Source organism: Vespula vulgaris, chromosome 15, assembly GCF_905475345.1.
Source record: "Vespula vulgaris chromosome 15, iyVesVulg1.1, whole genome shotgun sequence".
NCBI classification, from domain to species: Eukaryota; Metazoa; Arthropoda; class Insecta; order Hymenoptera; family Vespidae; genus Vespula; species Vespula vulgaris.
The window spans coordinates 5092075-5104974 of NC_066600.1; positions in this window are offsets into that span (position 1 = coordinate 5092075).

Here is a 12900-nt window from a genome sequence, read left to right on the forward strand (position 1 = left end):
TATTCTTATATAGTTATAATTATATATATTATATAATTATAATTATATATCATAATTATATATAATATAAATGTATATACTATATAATAGTATCGTTATTTCTCAAATACATATACTTCATACTATATAGATATATTGAGTGTACATACATACAAACATATATATATAATATCCATATATGTACATGTGTGTACATGTGTTTATTGAGGGAGAGGTGGAGAGGGTGAAAGCAGGGAGAATAATCGATATACGAATGAGAATTGGAGAAATCGATGGAAATTATGTGTACTAAAGGATTTCCAAATTATATAAATCGTGTGTAGACTGCACTCGTTATTTTTATTGGTCCGATCTGGACGAAAAAAATATGCGTGTAGAGGGCGCAACGAGAGCTCACTAATGACCCCAGTCGCGTTCTTCTAGGTGCTATAGTTTCAGTAACCCGCTGTAACGTCCGTAAGAGTGTCGTAACCTCACTCGACCATCCGTAACGTCCATAAGGGTGCCGTAACGACCGTAACACGCCGTAACGTCTGTAAGGGTGCAGTAATGACCGTAACCCGCTGTAACGTCCGTAAGAGTGCCGTAACCTTATTCGAACATCCGTAACGTCTGTCGAACGTCCGTCGAACGTCCGTAACGTCCGTAACATCGCCGTAACGACCGTAACAAGCCGTAAGGTCCATAAGGGTGCCGTAACGACCGTAACACGCCGCAACGTCCGTAACGTCCGTAACATCGCCGTAATGACCGTAACAAGCCGTAAGGTCCATAAGGGTGCCGTAACAACCGTAACAAGCCATAAGGTCCATAAGGGTGCTGTAACGTCCGTAAGAGTGCCATAACCTCACTCGACATCCGTAACGTCTGTCGAACGATTGGTCCGATCTGGACAAAAAATATGCGCGTAGAGGGCGCAACGAGAGCTCACCAATGACCCCGGACCCGTTCTTCTTGGTGCTATAGTTTCAGTAACCCGCTATAGGAATGCATTTCCTTGGAATTTCAATTTGTGGTAATTGCAACGGTATAATTTTCCTCTGTGTTATACGATCAATATAAATCGGCTTGTGCAGTATTAAACTTAGCTAAATTTTATGGATGATAACTATCGTTATTATAAAGTTGAATCGTATGAATCATGCGAATTTTCCATAAAGATTTTCAAAATTAACAACGAGTAGAAATGTTCGAAACTTCATTTAGTCAAATTTTGATACAATTGATAATAATTCTTCTTGTACGATCAATCACAATTGAATTATCTGTTTTCGCTATTTTTGTGAAGTATTGTTCTTCAAGATATATCTAAATGTTTTATCATTAAGTTGTAGACATAGTTACAAATTTTCCAATCGATGAAAATACACGATATTATTTATTTAAATATAAAGAAAGGAAGATACTTTACCGATATTACTTATTAGCCAATACGGTATAGATAAGGGATATTTTAACATAATTAATGACAATATTTTCTAATGATTTTATAATACTTAAAACTAAAAAAAGATACATATTTATTTAAATATAAATATTCTATATTACCTATTCATTAACATAAATATATGTATACATATTAGTACATAATATACATGTACAAACAATGCCAAGATTACCTTAAAAATATTCGTTATAAAATCAATCATTATTAAAATAATTAATTAACTAATTAAATTAAAAAAATTTAAATATATATATATAATATTATTACCCTGAAAGAAAAAGAGAATGTTTATAGCATTTACTAGCGGACGTATACAAAGCAAATCTTATTACAATGTTTATATGTTTCTATATAAGCTGAAGTATCTAAATACACCTTATGTTATTTACTTTTTGTCGAATATCGTATGAGATCAGTCTTTCCGCAACCACCGAGTTGGAAACTTCAAAGATCCTATATAAACATACGTTTGTAAACAGATAGATATGTATATATGTACATATGTACATAACTAGTCACAATATACACACCCACACACTCATACACAAAGTATATAGTAGTCTTTCTCTTGGGTATTGCTTGAGATTTTATTATATTGTATAGACAGTAACTAGCAACCTTTGTTCTGCAATTAGCCAAAATTAGATATCTGTTATTGTTATTGATAGAATTCATTATGAACTAAAAATGCTTATATTGATTAAAAAAGGAATTAATGCTTGATAGAAAAAGAAAAAATTACACATTATTGAAGGGTATTTGTTATTTTCGGCATTAATTTACAATGAAATGTTTTCTATAATTCCATTGATTTTTTATTAGCAATACTTTTAATGTGTACGCATAAATGTATGTATATATATTTTTGTAATGGAACGAAATCTATTAGTTGTTTATTTTTAATTAGATATATGATTCTACTTCTCGTTAATAAACTTTACATTATTATATTGGAAGATACATTGGAAGATATTGAAATAAACTCTAATACAATCTTTTATTCGTTTGTCGTTAAAGTTACGAGTTTTGATAAATGATTTCGATACTTCGGTTAATAGTTAAAATGCGTTTCAACTGGCCGTAGATAACAAAGCTCTTCACAAATGTATCAACGTAAGATGTAATACCAGTGATTAAGAAATTCACTAATTAGAGTCGACTATTGTCATTTTTCGATGCAAAATGTAAGCTGTAATTGCATTGATACGTACATGAATACGTATATGATAATGTTTTTTTATAAACCCTGAGTTACTCATTTCTGATACAGATTCAGATATATACAGATATATATATGTATTATATATTATATATAATATGTATATATATATACAGAGAGAGAGAGAGAAAGAAAGGGTAAACAAATCGAGAATTTGAATGAAACAAAGAACGATATCGAGATTAAATTGAAAAGAAACTTTGTTAGCCCTTGACAAAAAGGCATTCGATAAGGAAGCATTAGCCGTCTAAATAACAATTATATCAAAGACCTATTCAACTGAAAGACGATTACATACGTATCCTATTATGATACCTTATACTTCTTATTATTCATATAAAAGAAAAGAAGAAGAAAAAAAACAGTTAAGAAGATTAAGAAAGAAATTTCATGTTTATTTCCCAATATCTTCAATTATGATTGATTTATAAAGACAATAAGAATAATAATAACAATAATAATAACAACAATAATATGCAAAAGAAGAAGAAGAACAAAGTATCTTGGTATATTCAATTTTGCTTTCTTGTTCTTATGTGGTATATGTAGCTAGTACAATGTAAATTTTAATGTGGGATTTTATTTAAACGTGTCATTTAATGTGTATTATGATTAATATGCATTATTCATACACATATCAATGTATGTGTATTTAAATGAATATAGAATTTATACCTCGTTGACAAATTAAATTTACAATATTGAAATAAGGGTGTCACGATCAGGTACACGCATCACGTTCGATCGTCGACGATCTTTCTATATATAAAATATATCGATACCAAACGATATTACATTCGTTAAAATGCATATACGTATTACGTACATACGCGTACACGTGCATACAGAAAAATTAAGAAAAAATAGCAAAATAGAGCGAGGAAGAGAGAGAGAGAGAGATGAAAGTTCATTGTTTACGAGGAAGGACGTCTGTCCTAACAAACGGAGTTTTCGATGAGGTCTCGTATTTTTCTATTCCTGTTGCTTTCTTTTACTTTTTGATTTTGATTATTTAACTAATTAAATTATTAAAATTTTAATGTATATATATATATATATATATATATATATATATATATAATATTATCACACTGAAAGAAAAAGAGAATGTTTATACCATTTACTAGCTGACTTATACAAAGCAAATCTTATTACAATGTTTATATGTTTCTATATAAACTGAAATATCTAAATACAACTTATGTTATTTACTTTCTGTCGAATATCGTATGAGATCAGTCTTTCGGCAACCACCGAGTTGGAAACTTGAAAGATCCCGTTTAAACATACGTTTGTAAATAGATAGATATGTATATATGTACATATGTACATAACTAGTCACAATATACACACCCACACACTCATACACAAAGTATATAGTAGTCTTTCTCTTGGGTATTGCTTGAGATTTTATTATATTGTATAGACAGTAACGAGCAACCTTTGTTCTGCAATGAGCCAAAATTAAATATCTGATATTGTTATTGATAGAATTCATTATGAACTAAAAATGCTTATATTGATTAAAAAAGGAATTAATGCTTGATAGAAAAAGAAAAAATTACACATTATTGAAGGGTATTTGTTATTTTCGGCATCAATTTACAATGAAATGTTTTCTATAATTCCATTGATTTTTTATTAGCAATACTTTTAATGTGTACGCATAAATGTATGTATATATATTTTTGTAGTGGAACGAAATCTATTAATTGTTTATTTTTAATTACATATATGATTCTACTTCTCGTTAATAAACTTTACATTATTATATTGGAAGATACATTGGAAGATATTGAAATAAACTCTAATACAATCTTTTATTCGTTTGTCGTTAAAGTTACGAGTTTTGATAAATGATTTCGATACTTCGGTTAATAGTTAAAATGCGTTTCAACTGGCCGTAGATAACAAAGCTCCTCACAAATGTATCAACGTAAGATGTAATACCAGTGATTAAGAAATTCACTAATTAGAGTCGACTATTGTCATTTTTCGATGCAAAATGTTAGTTGTAATTGCATTGATACGTACATGAATACGTATATGATAATGTTTTTTTATAAACCCTGAGTTACTCATTTCTGATACAGATTCAGATATATACAGATATATATATGTATTATATATTATATATAATATGTATATATATATACAGAGAGAGAGAGAGAGAGAGAAAGAAAGGGTAAACGAATCGAGAATTTGAATGAAACAAAGAACGATATCGAGATTAAATTGAAAAGAAACTTTGTTAGCTCTTGACAAAAAGGCATTCGATAAGGAAGCATTAGCCGTCCAAAGTACAATTATATCAAAGACCTATTCAAATGAAAGACGATTACATAGGTATCCTATTATGATACCTTATACTTCTTATTATTCATATAAAAGAAAAGAAGAAAAAAAACAGTTAAGAAGATTAAGAAAGAAATTTCATGTTTATTTCCCAATATCTTCAATTATGATTGATTTACAAAGACAATAAGAATAATAATAACAATAATAATAACAACAATAATATGAAGAAGAAGAAGAAGAACAAAGTATCTTGGTATATTCAATTTTGCTTTCTTGTTCTTATGTGGTATATGTAGCTAGTACAATGTAAATTTTAATGTGGGATTTTATTTAAACGTGTCATTTAATGCATATTATGATTAATATGCATTATTCATACACATATCAATGTATGTGTATTTAAATGAATATAGAATTTATACCTCGTTGACAAATTAAATTTACAATATTGAAATAAGGGTGTCACGATCAGGTACACGCATCACGTTCGATCGTCGACGATCTTTCTATATATAAAATATATCGATACCAAACGATATTACATTCGTTAAAATGCATATACGTATTACGTACGTACGCGTACACGTGCATACAGAAAAATTAAGAAAAAAATAGCAAAATAGAGCAAGGAAGAGGCAGAGAGAGAGAGATAGATGAAAGTTCATTGTTTTCGAGGAAGGACGTCTGTCCTAACGAACGAAGTTTACGATGAGGTCTCGTATTTTTCTATTCCTGTTGCTTTCTTTTCTTTTTTTGATTTTGATTAATTAACTAATTAAATTATAAAAATTTAAATATATATATATATATATCTAATATTATTACCCTGAAAGAAAAAGAGAATGTTTATAGCATTTACTAGCGGACGTATACAAAGCAAATCTTATTACAATGGTTATATGTTTCTATATAAGCTGAAATATCTAAATACACCTTATGTTATTTACTTTTTGTCGAATATCGTATGAGATCAGTCTTTCCGCAACCACCGAGTTGGAAACCTCAAAGATCCTATATAAACATACGTTTGTAAACAGATAGATATGTATATATGTACATATGTACATAACTAGTCACAATATACACACCCACACACTCATACACAAAGTATATAGTAGTCTTTCTCTTGGGTATTGCTTGAGATTTTATTATATTGTATAGACAGTAACGAGCAACCTTTGTTCTGCAATGAGCCAAAATTAAATATCTGATATTGTTATTGATAGAATTCATTATGAACTAAAAATGCTTATATTGATTAAAAAAGGAATTAATGCTTGATAGAAAAAGAAAAAATTACACATTATTGAAGGGTATTTGTTATTTTCGGCATCAATTTACAATGAAATGTTTTCTATAATTCCATTGATTTTTTATTAGCAATACTTTTAATGTTTACGCATAAATGTATGTATATATATTTTTGTAATGGAACGAAATCTATTAGTTGTTTATTTTTAATTAGATATATGATTCTACTTCTCGTTAATAAACTTTACATTATTATATTGGAAGATACATTGGAAGATATTGAAATAAACTCTAATACAATCTTTTATTCGTTTGTCGTTAAAGTTACGAGTTTTGATAAATGATTTCGATACTTCGGTTAATAGTTAAAATGCGTTTCAACTGGCCGTAGATAACAAAGCTCTTCACAAATGTATCAACGTAAGATGTAATACCAGTGATTAAGAAATTCACTAATTAGAGTCGACTATTGTCATTTTTCGATGCAAAATGTAAGTTGTAATTGCATTGATACGTACATGAATACGTATATGATAATGTTTTTTTATAAACCCTGAGTTACTCATTTCTGATACAGATTCAGATATATACAGATATATATATGTATTATATATTATATATAATATGTATATATATATACAGAGAGAGAGAGAGAGAGAGAAAGAAAGGGTAAACGAATCGAGAATTTGAATGAAACAAAGAACGATATCGAGATTAAATTGAAAAGAAACTTTGTTAGCTCTTGACAAAAAGGCATTCGATAAGGAAGCATTAGCCGTCCAAAGTACAATTATATCAAAGACCTATTCAAATGAAAGACGATTACATAGGTATCCTATTATGATACCTTATACTTCTTATTATTCATATAAAAGAAAAGAAGAAAAAAAACAGTTAAGAAGATTAAGAAAGAAATTTCATGTTTATTTCCCAATATCTTCAATTATGATTGATTTATAAAGACAATAAGAATAATAATAACAATAATAATAACAACAATAATATGCAAAAGAAGAAGAAGAACAAAGTATCTTGGTATATTCAATTTTGCTTTCTTGTTCTTATGTGGTATATGTAGCTAGTACAATGTAAATTTTAATGTGGGATTTTATTTAAACGTGTCATTTAATGTGTATTATGATTAATATGCATTATTCATACACATATCAATGTATGTGTATTTAAATGAATATAGAATTTATACCTCGTTGACAAATTAAATTTACAATATTGAAATAAGGGTGTCACGATCAGGTACACGCATCACGTTCGATCGTCGACGATCTTTCTATATATAAAATATATCGATACCAAACGATATTACATTCGTTAAAATGCATATACGTATTACGTACGTACGCGTACACGTGCATACAGAAAAATTAAGAAAAAAATAGCAAAATAGAGCAAGGAAGAGGCAGAGAGAGAGAGATAGATGAAAGTTCATTGTTTTCGAGGAAGGACGTCTGTCCTAACGAACGAAGTTTACGATGAGGTCTCGTATTTTTCTATTCCTGTTGCTTTCTTTTCTTTTTTTGATTTTGATTAATTAACTAATTAAATTATAAAAATTTAAATATATATATATATATATATATAATATTATTACCCTGAAAGAAAAAGAGAATGTTTATAGCATTTACTAGCGGACGTATACAAAGCAAATCTTATTACAATGGTTATATGTTTCTATATAAGCTGAAATATCTAAATACACCTTATCTTATTTACTTTTGGTCGACTATCGTATGAGATCAGTCTTTCGGCAACCACCAAGTTGGAAACTTGAAAGATCCCGTTTAAACATACGTTTGTAAATAGATAGATATGTACATATGTACATATGTACATAACTAGTCACAATATACACACCCACACACTCATACACAAAGTATATAGTAGTCTTTCTCTTGGGTATTGCTTGAGATTTTATTATATTGTATAGACAGTAACGAGCAACCTTTGTTCTGCAATGAGCCAAAATTAAATATCTGATATTGTTATTGATAGAATTCATTATGAACTAAAAATGCTTATATTGATTAAAAAAGGAATTAATGCTTGATAGAAAAAGAAAAAATTACACATTATTGAAGGGTATTTGTTATTTTCGGCATCAATTTACAATGAAATGTTTTCTATAATTCCATTGGTTTTTTATTAGCAATACTTTTAATGTGTACGCATAAATGTATGTATATATATTTTTGTAATGGAACGAAATCTATTAGTTGTTTATTTTTAATTAGATATATGATTCTACTTCTCGTTAATAAACTTTACATTATTATATTGGAAGATACATTGGAAGATATTGAAATAAACTCTAATACAATCTTTTATTCGTTTGTCGTTAAAGTTACGAGTTTTGATAAATGATTTCGATACTTCGGTTAATAGTTAAAATGCGTTTCAACTGGCCGTAGATAACAAAGCTCTTCACAAATGTATCAACGTAAGATGTAATACCAGTGATTAAGAAATTCACTAATTAGAGTCGACTATTGTCATTTTTCGATGCAAAATGTAAGTTGTAATTGCATTGATACGTACATGAATACGTATATGATAATGTTTTTTTATAAACCCTGAGTTACTCATTTCTGATACAGATTCAGATATATACAGATATATATATGTATTATATATTATATATAATATGTATATATATATACAGAGAGAGAGAGAGAAAGAAAGGGTAAACGAATCGAGAATTTGAATGAAACAAAGAACGATATCGAGATTAAATTGAAAAGAAACTTTGTTAGCCCTTGACAAAAAGGCATTCGATAAGGAAGCATTAGCCGTCTAAATAACAATTATATCAAAGACCTATTCAACTGAAAGACGATTACATACGTATCCTATTATGATACCTTATACTTCTTATTATTCATATAAAAGAAAAGAAGAAGAAAAAAAACAGTTAAGAAGATTAAGAAAGAAATTTCATGTTTATTTCCCAATATCTTCAATTATGATTGATTTATAAACACAATAAGAATAATAATAACAATAATAATAACAACAATAATATGCAAAAGAAGAAGAAGAACAAAGTATCTTGGTATATTCAATTTTGCTTTCTTGTTCTTATGTGGTATATGTAGCTAGTACAATGTAAATTTTAATGTGGGATTTTATTTAAACGTGTCATTTAATGTGTATTATGATTAATATGCATTATCCATACACATATCAATGTATGTGTATTTAAATGAATATAGAATTTATACCTCGTTGACAAATTAAATTTACAATATTGAAATAAGGGTGTCACGATCAGGTACACGCATCACGTTCGATCGTCGACGATCTTTCTATATATAAAATATATCGATACCAAACGATATTACATTCGTTAAAATGCATATACGTATTACGTACGTACGCGTACACGTGCATACAGAAAAATTAAGAAAAAAATAGCAAAATAGAGCAAGGAAGAGGCAGAGAGAGAGAGATAGATGAAAGTTCATTGTTTTCGAGGAAGGACGTCTGTCCTAACGAACGAAGTTTACGATGAGGTCTCGTATTTTTCTATTCCTGTTGCTTTCTTTTCTTTTTTTGATTTTGATTAATTAACTAATTAAATTATAAAAATTTAAATATATATATATATATATCTAATATTATTACCCTGAAAGAAAAAGAGAATGTTTATAGCATTTACTAGCGGACGTATACAAAGCAAATCTTATTACAATGGTTATATGTTTCTATATAAGCTGAAATATCTAAATACACCTTATGTTATTTACTTTTTGTCGAATATCGTATGAGATCAGTCTTTCCGCAACCACCGAGTTGGAAACCTCAAAGATCCTATATAAACATACGTTTGTAAACAGATAGATATGTATATATGTACATATGTACATAACTAGTCACAATATACACACCCACACACTCATACACAAAGTATATAGTAGTCTTTCTCTTGGGTATTGCTTGAGATTTTATTATATTGTATAGACAGTAACGAGCAACCTTTGTTCTGCAATGAGCCAAAATTAAATATCTGATATTGTTATTGATAGAATTCATTATGAACTAAAAATGCTTATATTGATTAAAAAAGGAATTAATGCTTGATAGAAAAAGAAAAAATTACACATTATTGAAGGGTATTTGTTATTTTCGGCATCAATTTACAATGAAATGTTTTCTATAATTCCATTGATTTTTTATTAGCAATACTTTTAATGTTTACGCATAAATGTATGTATATATATTTTTGTAATGGAACGAAATCTATTAGTTGTTTATTTTTAATTAGATATATGATTCTACTTCTCGTTAATAAACTTTACATTATTATATTGGAAGATACATTGGAAGATATTGAAATAAACTCTAATACAATCTTTTATTCGTTTGTCGTTAAAGTTACGAGTTTTGATAAATGATTTCGATACTTCGGTTAATAGTTAAAATGCGTTTCAACTGGCCGTAGATAACAAAGCTCTTCACAAATGTATCAACGTAAGATGTAATACCAGTGATTAAGAAATTCACTAATTAGAGTCGACTATTGTCATTTTTCGATGCAAAATGTAAGTTGTAATTGCATTGATACGTACATGAATACGTATATGATAATGTTTTTTTATAAACCCTGAGTTACTCATTTCTGATACAGATTCAGATATATACAGATATATATATGTATTATATATTATATATAATATGTATATATATATACAGAGAGAGAGAGAGAGAGAGAAAGAAAGGGTAAACGAATCGAGAATTTGAATGAAACAAAGAACGATATCGAGATTAAATTGAAAAGAAACTTTGTTAGCTCTTGACAAAAAGGCATTCGATAAGGAAGCATTAGCCGTCCAAAGTACAATTATATCAAAGACCTATTCAAATGAAAGACGATTACATAGGTATCCTATTATGATACCTTATACTTCTTATTATTCATATAAAAGAAAAGAAGAAAAAAAACAGTTAAGAAGATTAAGAAAGAAATTTCATGTTTATTTCCCAATATCTTCAATTATGATTGATTTACAAAGACAATAAGAATAATAATAACAATAATAATAACAACAATAATATGAAGAAGAAGAAGAAGAACAAAGTATCTTGGTATATTCAATTTTGCTTTCTTGTTCTTATGTGGTATATGTAGCTAGTACAATGTAAATTTTAATGTGGGATTTTATTTAAACGTGTCATTTAATGCATATTATGATTAATATGCATTATTCATACACATATCAATGTATGTGTATTTAAATGAATATAGAATTTATACCTCGTTGACAAATTAAATTTACAATATTGAAATAAGGGTGTCACGATCAGGTACACGCATCACGTTCGATCGTCGACGATCTTTCTATATATAAAATATATCGATACCAAACGATATTACATTCGTTAAAATGCATATACGTATTACGTACGTACGCGTACACGTGCATACAGAAAAATTAAGAAAAAAATAGCAAAATAGAGCAAGGAAGCGACAGAGAGAGAGAGATAGATGAAAGTTCATTGTTTTCGAGGAAGGACGTCTGTCCTAACGAACGAAGTTTACGATGAGGTCTCGTATTTTTCTATTCCTGTTGCTTTCTTTTACTTTTTGATTTTGATTATTTAACTAATTAAATTATTAAAATTTTAATGTATATATATATATATATATATATATATATATATATATAATATTATCACACTGAAAGAAAAAGAGAATGTTTATACCATTTACTAGCTGACTTATACAAAGCAAATCTTATTACAATGTTTATATGTTTCTATATAAACTGAAATATCTAAATACAACTTATGTTATTTACTTTCTGTCGAATATCGTATGAGATCAGTCTTTCGGCAACCACCGAGTTGGAAACTTGAAAGATCCCGTTTAAACATACGTTTGTAAATAGATAGATATGTATATATGTACATATGTACATAACTAGTCACAATATACACACCCACACACTCATACACAAAGTATATAGTAGTCTTTCTCTTGGGTATTGCTTGAGATTTTATTATATTGTATAGACAGTAACGAGCAACCTTTGTTCTGCAATGAGCCAAAATTAAATATCTGATATTGTTATTGATAGAATTCATTATGAACTAAAAATGCTTATATTGATTAAAAAAGGAATTAATGCTTGATAGAAAAAGAAAAAATTACACATTATTGAAGGGTATTTGTTATTTTCGGCATCAATTTACAATGAAATGTTTTCTATAATTCCATTGATTTTTTATTAGCAATACTTTTAATGTGTACGCATAAATGTATGTATATATATTTTTGTAGTGGAACGAAATCTATTAATTGTTTATTTTTAATTACATATATGATTCTACTTCTCGTTAATAAACTTTACATTATTATATTGGAAGATACATTGGAAGATATTGAAATAAACTCTAATACAATCTTTTATTCGTTTGTCGTTAAAGTTACGAGTTTTGATAAATGATTTCGATACTTCGGTTAATAGTTAAAATGCGTTTCAACTGGCCGTAGATAACAAAGCTCTTCACAAATGTATCAACGTAAGATGTAATACCAGTGATTAAGAAATTCACTAATTAGAGTCGACTATTGTCATTTTTCGATGCAAAATGTTAGTTGTAATTGCATTGATACGTACATGAATACGTATATGATAATGTTTTTTTATAAACCCTGAGTTACTCATTT